Source organism: Ranitomeya variabilis, chromosome 1 (assembly GCF_051348905.1).
Source record: "Ranitomeya variabilis isolate aRanVar5 chromosome 1, aRanVar5.hap1, whole genome shotgun sequence".
Lineage (NCBI taxonomy): Eukaryota > Metazoa > Chordata > Amphibia > Anura > Dendrobatidae > Ranitomeya > Ranitomeya variabilis.
In genome coordinates, this window is record NC_135232.1 from 359,383,680 (window position 1) to 359,393,117 (window position 9,438).

Here is a 9,438-nt window from a genome sequence, read left to right on the forward strand (position 1 = left end):
TTGTTTACTAGGGGTAGAACCATGAATGAGGGAATACGGCTGCTACAGTGAGCGCGCAGTAGTGTGTGAGGGAATGTGCTGGGAACCGCGGCCGCCCGTGTGCACTACGTCCTGCCGGTGGCGAGCTTCAGTGTGACAACCGCTCCGTACATCTCATGCTGCGTCTGTGCACAGAGCTACTGCTTTAGGCCATGTTCACACTTTGCGGCGTGCGCTGCGGGTTCTCCCGCAGCGGAATTGATAAATCTGCAGGGCAAAACCGCTGCGGTTATCCCTGCAGATTTATCGCGGTTTGTTCCGCGGTTTCCGCTGCGGGATTACTCCTATACTATTGATGCTGCATATGCAGCAATATGCAGCATCAATAGTAATGGTAAAAATAATAAAAATTGGTTATACTCACCCTCTGACGTCCCGATCTCCTCGCGCTGCACGCGGCGCTCCGGTTCCAAAGATGCTGTGCCGAGAAGGACCTTCGTGACGTCACGGTCATGTGACCCGGGCGTCATCACGGTCATGTGACCGCGTCGTCACCGCAGGTCCTGTTCGCACAGCAACTCTGACCGGCCGGCCGCGTGCAGCGCTGAGAGGTGAGTATAACATGATTTTTTTTTTTTTTACCCCAAATATGGTTCCCAGGGCCTGGAGGAGAGTCTCCTCTCCTCCACCCCGGGTACCACCCGCACATTAACCGCTTACTTCCCGCAACGTGGGCACAGCCCCATGCGGGAAGTAAGCGGATCAATGCATTCCTATGTGTGCAGAATCGCAGCGATTCTGCACAAAGAAGTGACATGCTGCGGGTTGTAAACCGCTGCGTTTCTGCACGGTTTTTCCCGCAGCATGTGCACAGCGGTTTGCGGTTTCCATAGGGTTTACATGTAAATGGAAACGCTATGGAAACTGCTGCGGACCCGCAGCATCAAAATCGCCGCGGTTCCGCGGTAAAAACCGCAAAGTGTGAACATGGCCTTATACTAACATACCGCTATATACTAACATAAGGCTATGTACTAACATACCACTATATACTAACACTTCTATATACTAACATACCGCTATATACTAACACTTCTATATAATAACATACCGCTATATACTAACACTTCTATATACTAACATACCGCTATATACTAACATACCGCTATATACTAACATACTGCTATATACAGAGCTACTGCTTTATACTAACATACCGCTATATACTAACATAAGGCTATGTACTAACACTTCTATATACTAACATACTGCTATATACTAACATACTGCTATATACTACACTGCTATATACAGAGCTACTGCTTTATACTAACATACCGCTATACACTAACATACTGCTATATACAGAGCTACTGCTATATACTAACATACCGCTATATACTAACACTTCTATATACTAACATACTGCTATATACAGAGCTACTGCTATATACTAACATACCGCTATATACTAACACTTCTATATACTAACATACTGCTATATACAGAGCTACTGCTTTATACTAACATACCGCTATATACTAACATACCGCTATATACTAACACTTCTATATACTAACATACTGCTATATACTACACTGCTATATACAAAGCTACTGCTATATGCTAACATACTGCTATATACAGAGCTAATGCTATATACTAACATACCGCTATATACTAACATACTGCTATATACAGAGCTACTGCTATATACTAACATACTTCTATATACAGAGCTACTGCTATATACTAACATACTGCTATATACTAACATACTGCTATATACTACACTGCTATATACAGAGCTACTGCTTTATACTAACATACCGCTATACACTAACATACTGCTATATACAGAGCTACTGCTATATACTAACATACCGCTATATACTAACACTTCTATATACTAACATACTGCTATATACAGAGCTACTGCTATATACTAACATACCGCTATATACTAACACTTCTATATACTAACATACTGCTATATACAGAGCTACTGCTTTATACTAACATACCGCTATATACTAACACTTCTATATACTAACATACTGCTATATACTACACTGCTATATACAAAGCTACTGCTATATGCTAACATACTGCTATATACAGAGCTAATGCTATATACTAACATACCGCTATATACTAACATACTGCTATATACAGAGCTACTGCTATATACTAACATACTTCTATATACAGAGCTACTGCTATATACTAACATACTGCTATATACTAACATACCGCTATATACAGAGCTAATGCTATATACTAACATACCGATATATACTAACATACTGCTATATACAGAGCTACTGCTATATACTAACATACCGCTATATACTAACATACTGCTATATACAGAGCTACTGCTATATACTAACATACCGCTATATACTAACATACTGCTATATACAGAGCTACTGCTATATACTAACATACCGCTATATACTAACATATTGCTATATACAGAGCTAATGCTATATACTAACATACTGCTATATACAGAGCTACTGCTATATACTAACATACTGCTATATACAGAGCTACTGCTATATACTAACATACTGCTATATACTAACATACCGCTATATACAGAGCTAATGCTATATACTAACATACTGCTATATGCAGAGCTACTGCTTTATACTAACATACCGCTATATACTAACATACTGCTATATACAGAGCTACTGCTTTATACTAACATACCGCTATATACTAACACACCGCAATATACTAACACTTCTATATACCAACATACTGCTATATACTACACTGCTATATACAGAGCTACTGCTATATACTAACATACTGCTATATACAGAGCTAATGCTATATACTAACATACTGCTATATACAGAGCTACTGCTATATACTAACATACTGCTATATACTAACATACTGGTATATACTAACATATTGCTATATACAGAGCTACTGCTATATGCTAACATACTGCTATATACAGAGCTACTGCTATATACAGAGCTACTGCTATATACTAACATACTGCTATATACAGAGTTACTGCTATATACTAACATACTGCTATATACAGAGCTACTGCTATATACTAACATACTGCTATATACTAACATACTGCTATATACAGAGCTACTGCTATATACTAACATACTGCTATATACAGAGCTACTGCTATATGCTAACATACTGCTATATACAGAGCTACTGCTATATACTAACATACTGCTATATACAGAGCTACTGCTATATACTAACATACTGCTATATACAGAGCTACTGCTATATACTAACATACTGCTATATACAGAGCTACTGCTATATACTAACATACTGCTATATACAGAGCTACTGCTATATGCTAACATACTGCTATATACAGAGCTACTGCTATATACAGAGCTACTGCTATATATTAACATACTGCTATATACAGAGCTACTGCTATATGCTAACATACTGCTATATACCCTGCAGATTGTGAGCCCTCGCGGGCAGGGTCCTCCCTCCTTATGTACCCGTGTGCCTTGTTTTTTTTGTTTTTTTTTTTTGCTCATGTCTAATGTATTTGTCTATATTTGCCCCGTATTTCACATGTAAAGCGCCATGGAATAAATGGCGCTATAAAAATGAATAATAATAATAATAATAATAATAATAATATACAGAGCTACTGCTATATACTAACATACTGCTATATACAGAGCTACTGCTATATACTAACATACTGCTATATACAGAACTACTGCTATATACTAACATACTGCTATATACAGAGCAACTGCTATATACTAACATACTGCTATATACAGAGCTACTGCTATATGCTAACATACTGCTATATACATAGCTACTGCTATATACAGAGCTACTGCTATATATTAACATACTGCTATATACAGAGCTACTGCTATATACTAACATACTGCTATATACAGAGCTACTGCTATATACAGAGCTACTGCTATATACTAACATACTGCTATATACAGAGCTACTGCTATATACTAACATACTGCTATATTCAGAGCTACTGCTATATACTAACATACTGCTATATACTACACTACTATATACAGAGCTAGTGCTACATACTAACATACCACTATATACTAACATACTGCTATATACAGAGCTACTGCTATATACTAACATACTGCTATATACTACACTACTATATACATATATATATATATATACTAATATACTAGTATATATATATATATACTAACATACCACTATATACTAACATACTGCTATATACAGAGCTACTGCTATATACTAACATACTGCTATATACAGAGCTACTGCTATATACTAACATACTGCTATATACTACACTGCTATATACAGAGCTACTGCTATATACTAACATACTGCTATATACAGAGCTAATGCTATATACTAACATACTGCTATATACAGAGCTACTGCTATATACTAACATACTGCTATATACTAACATACTGGTATATACTAACATACTGCTATATACAGAGCTACTGCTATATGCTAACATACTGCTATATACAGAGCTACTGCTATATACAGAGCTACTGCTATATACTAACATACTGCTATATACAGAGTTACTGCTATATACTAACATACTGCTATATACAGAGCTACTGCTATATACTAACATACTGCTATATACTAACATACTGCTATATACAGAGCTACTGCTATATACTAACATACTGCTATATACAGAGCTACTGCTATATGCTAACATACTGCTATATACAGAGCTACTGCTATATACTAACATACTGCTATATACAGAGCTACTGCTATATACTAACATACTGCTATATACAGAGCTACTGCTATATACTAACATACTGCTATATACAGAGCTACTGCTATATACTAACATACTGCTATATACAGAGCTACTGCTATATGCTAACATACTGCTATATACAGAGCTACTGCTATATACAGAGCTACTGCTATATATTAACATACTGCTATATACAGAGCTACTGCTATATACTAACATACTGCTATATACAGAGCTACTGCTATATGCTAACATACTGCTATATACCCTGCAGATTGTGAGCCCTCGCGGGCAGGGTCCTCCCTCCTTATGTACCCGTGTGCCTTGTTTTTTTTGTTTTTTTTTTTTGCTCATGTCTAATGTATTTGTCTATATTTGCCCCGTATTTCACATGTAAAGCGCCATGGAATAAATGGCGCTATAAAAATGAATAATAATAATAATAATAATAATAATAATAATATACAGAGCTACTGCTATATACTAACATACTGCTATATACAGAGCTACTGCTATATACTAACATACTGCTATATACAGAACTACTGCTATATACTAACATACTGCTATATACAGAGCAACTGCTATATACTAACATACTGCTATATACAGAGCTACTGCTATATGCTAACATACTGCTATATACATAGCTACTGCTATATACAGAGCTACTGCTATATATTAACATACTGCTATATACAGAGCTACTGCTATATACTAACATACTGCTATATACAGAGCTACTGCTATATACAGAGCTACTGCTATATACTAACATACTGCTATATACAGAGCTACTGCTATATACTAACATACTGCTATATTCAGAGCTACTGCTATATACTAACATACTGCTATATACTACACTACTATATACAGAGCTAGTGCTACATACTAACATACCACTATATACTAACATACTGCTATATACAGAGCTACTGCTATATACTAACATACTGCTATATACTACACTACTATATACATATATATATATATACTAATATACTAGTATATATATATATATATACTAACATACCACTATATACTAACATACTGCTATATACAGAGCTACTGCTATATACTAACATACTGCTATATACAGAGCTACTGCTATATACTAACATACTGCTATATACTACACTACTATATACAGAGCTAGTGCTACATACTAACATACCACTATATACTAACATACTGCTATATACAGAGCTACTGCTATATACTAACATACTGCTATATACTACACTACTATATACATATATATATATACTAATATACTAGTATATATATATATATACTAACATACCACTATATACTAACATACTGCTATATACAGAGCTACTGCTATATACTAACATACTGCTATATACAGAGCTACTGCTATAGGGCTCATTTCCACTGGCGAGGAAAACGGACGAGTGCAATCTGATAAAAAATCGGTTTGCACTCGGACCAATGTTATTCAATAGGTGTCTTTTCATTTGCGATTTTTTTCTCAGCCGAAATCGGACTGAGAAAAAAATCGCAGCATGCTGCGATTTGCTGCGCGTCTCGGACGAGACTCGCCAATGCAAGTCAATGGGTGCGAGAAAAAAAACGTACGGAATACGGACCATCCGTATTCCGTCTGTTTTTTACGGATACATCACCATTCTGTGGCCTAGAACACTGTCCATGGTCCTGTAAATGACTGTCTAAAAATAGTTGCAGAGAAAAAAAACGGATTGCATACGGATGTCATACGGATGTAAAACGGATGGTGCGATTAAAAATCGCATTGCACTCGCATAACACTCGCATGACAATCGCATACTCTACATCCGTTTTTTCGGTCCAGATTACGGACCGTTTTTTCTCTTGCAAGTGGAAATGAGCCCATATACTAACATACTGCTATATACAGAGCTACTGCTATATGCTAACACTGCTATATACAGAGCTGAGAAAAAGAAAAAAAAGGTTTATGGTTGTATAAACCTCAGCCAGCTCACCGATCAGACGCAGGTGCTCGGAACTTCATCCAGGACCATGACGAGAGAAGATACAGCAACAAAAGAAAAGCGTTCCGGCTCCATAAAACAATGTTTCTTTATTCGTTCCTTAAAATTCCTTCAATTCCATAACTCCTTGCATACATGCGAATGCTTAGGTACAAGAAATATGCGACGCGTTTCGATCGTGTCAGATCTTAATGCATAATCCTAACAAACACATACTGATTCTTTTGTATTGTGCTTGGACCAATGCCAAAAGCAGTCCAAGTCACCTGACTAGAGCTGCAGGTCCTGAACGGACATTCTACCTTTTGCATATACAAATATAAATATACAGTGGGGCAAAAAAGTATTTAGTCATTCAGCAATAGTGCAAGTTCCACCACTTAAAAAGATGAGAGGCGTCTGTAATTTACATCATAGGTAGACCTCAACTATGGGAGACAAACTGAGAAATAAAAATCCAGAAAATCACATTGTCTGTTTTTTTATCATTTTATTTGCATATTATGGTGGAAAATAATTATTTGGTCAGAAACAAACAATCAAGATTTCTGGCTCTCACAGACCTGTAACTTCTTCTTTAAGAGTCTCCTCTTTCCTCCACTCATTACCTGTAGTAATGGCACCTGTTTAAACTTGTTATCAGTATAAAAAGACACCTGTGCACACCCTCAAACAGTCTGACTCCAAACTCCACTATGGTGAAGACCAAAGAGCTGTCAAAGGACACCAGAAACAAAATTGTAGCCCTGCACCAGGCTGGGAAGACTTAATCTGCAATAGCCAACCAGCTTGGAGTGAAGAAATCAACAGTGGGAGCAATAATTAGAAAATGGAAGACATTCAAGACCACTGATAATCTCCCTCGATCTGGGGCTCCACGCAAAATCCCACCCCGTGGGGTCAGAATGATCACAAGAACGGTGAGCAAAAATCCCAGAACCACGCGGGGGGACCTAGTGAATGAACTGCAGAGAGCTGGGACCAATGTAACAAGGCCTACCATAAGTAACACACTACGCCACCATGGACTCAGATCCTGGAGTGCCAGACGTGTCCCACTGCTTAAGCCAGTACATGTCCGGGCCCGTCTGAAGTTTGCTAGAGAGCATTTGGATGATCCAGAGGAGTTTTGGGAGAATGTCCTATGGTCTGATGAAACCAAACTGGAACTGTTTGGTAGAAACACAACTTGTCGTGTTTGGAGGAAAAAGAATACTGAGTTGCATCCATCAAACACCATACCTACTGTAAAGCATGGTGGTGGAAACATCATGCTTTGGGGCTGTTTCTCTGCAAAGGGGCCAGGACGACTGATCCGGGTACATGAAAGAATGAATGGGGCCATGTATCGTGAGATTTTGAGTGCAAACCTCCTACCATCAGCAAGGGCATTGAAGATGAAACGTGGCTGGGTCTTTCAACATGACAATGATCCAAAGCACACCACCAGGGCAACGAAGGAGTGGCTTCGTAAGAAGCATTTCAAGGTCCTGGAGTGGCCTAGCCAGTCTCTAGATCTCAACCCTATAGAAAACCTTTGGAGGGAGTTGAAAGTCCGTGTTTCCAAGCGAAAAGCCAAAAACATCACTGCTCTAGAGGAGATCTGCATGGAGGAATGGGCCAACATACCAACAACAGTGTGTGGCAACCTTGTGAAGACTTACAGAAAACGTTTGACCTCTGTCATTGCCAACAAAGGAAATATTACAAAGTATTGAGATGAAATTTTGTTTCTGACCAAATACTTATTTTCCACCATAATATGCAAATAAAATGATAAAAAAACAGACAATGTGATTTTCTGGATTTTTTTTTCTCAGATTGTCTCCCATAGTTGAGGTCTACCTATGATGTAAATTACAGACGCCTCTCATCTTTTTAAGCGGTGGAACTTGCACTATTGCTGAATGACTAAATACTTTTTTGCCCCACTGTAACAATTACTTTGTACAAAACTATAAAGTAAATTTACAAAGGTTAAAATATATATACTCATAATGAAGTTTAATAATACATTATTTTAGTTTTTCAATTGATTTGATTCTTTTATATATTGCTCGGACCAATGTCTAAAGCAGTACAAGTCTACCCTTTGCATATATAAATGTAAATATAGCACTTCATTTAGTACAAAACTATCAAATAAATTTACAAAAGTTAAAATATAAACACATAATACAGTTTAACAATAGTGATACATTATTTCTGTTTTTCGGTTGAGACCTAATGGATATCTGGTTTGTAAGTTACCGTATTTTTTGCTGAGGCCGCGCGTGCGCAGATTCACTACTCTGCGTCCCAGGGCTTCAGGAAAATGGCCGCGGGAGGCCGCGCGTGCGCAGATGGAGATCGCGGCGGCCATTTTCCTGAAGCCGAGCTCTCAATATGCGAACTCGGCTTCAGGAAAATGGCCGCCGCGATCTCCATCTGCGCACGCGCGGCCTCCCGCTGCCATTTTCCTGAAGCCCTGGGATGCAGAGTAGTGAATCTGCGCACGTGCGGCCTCAGCAAAATGGCCGCCGCCACCGGAAAATACCGTAACTCACCAGCTCTGCTGCTCTCCATCAATACCGGGCCGCGGATTCACCTCAAATATGGACAGGACCCTGCTCACGCCATACAGCTCACCGCGCCACATCATCCCCGCACCTCTGTCGCCGCCACAATGCCGGTATGTCT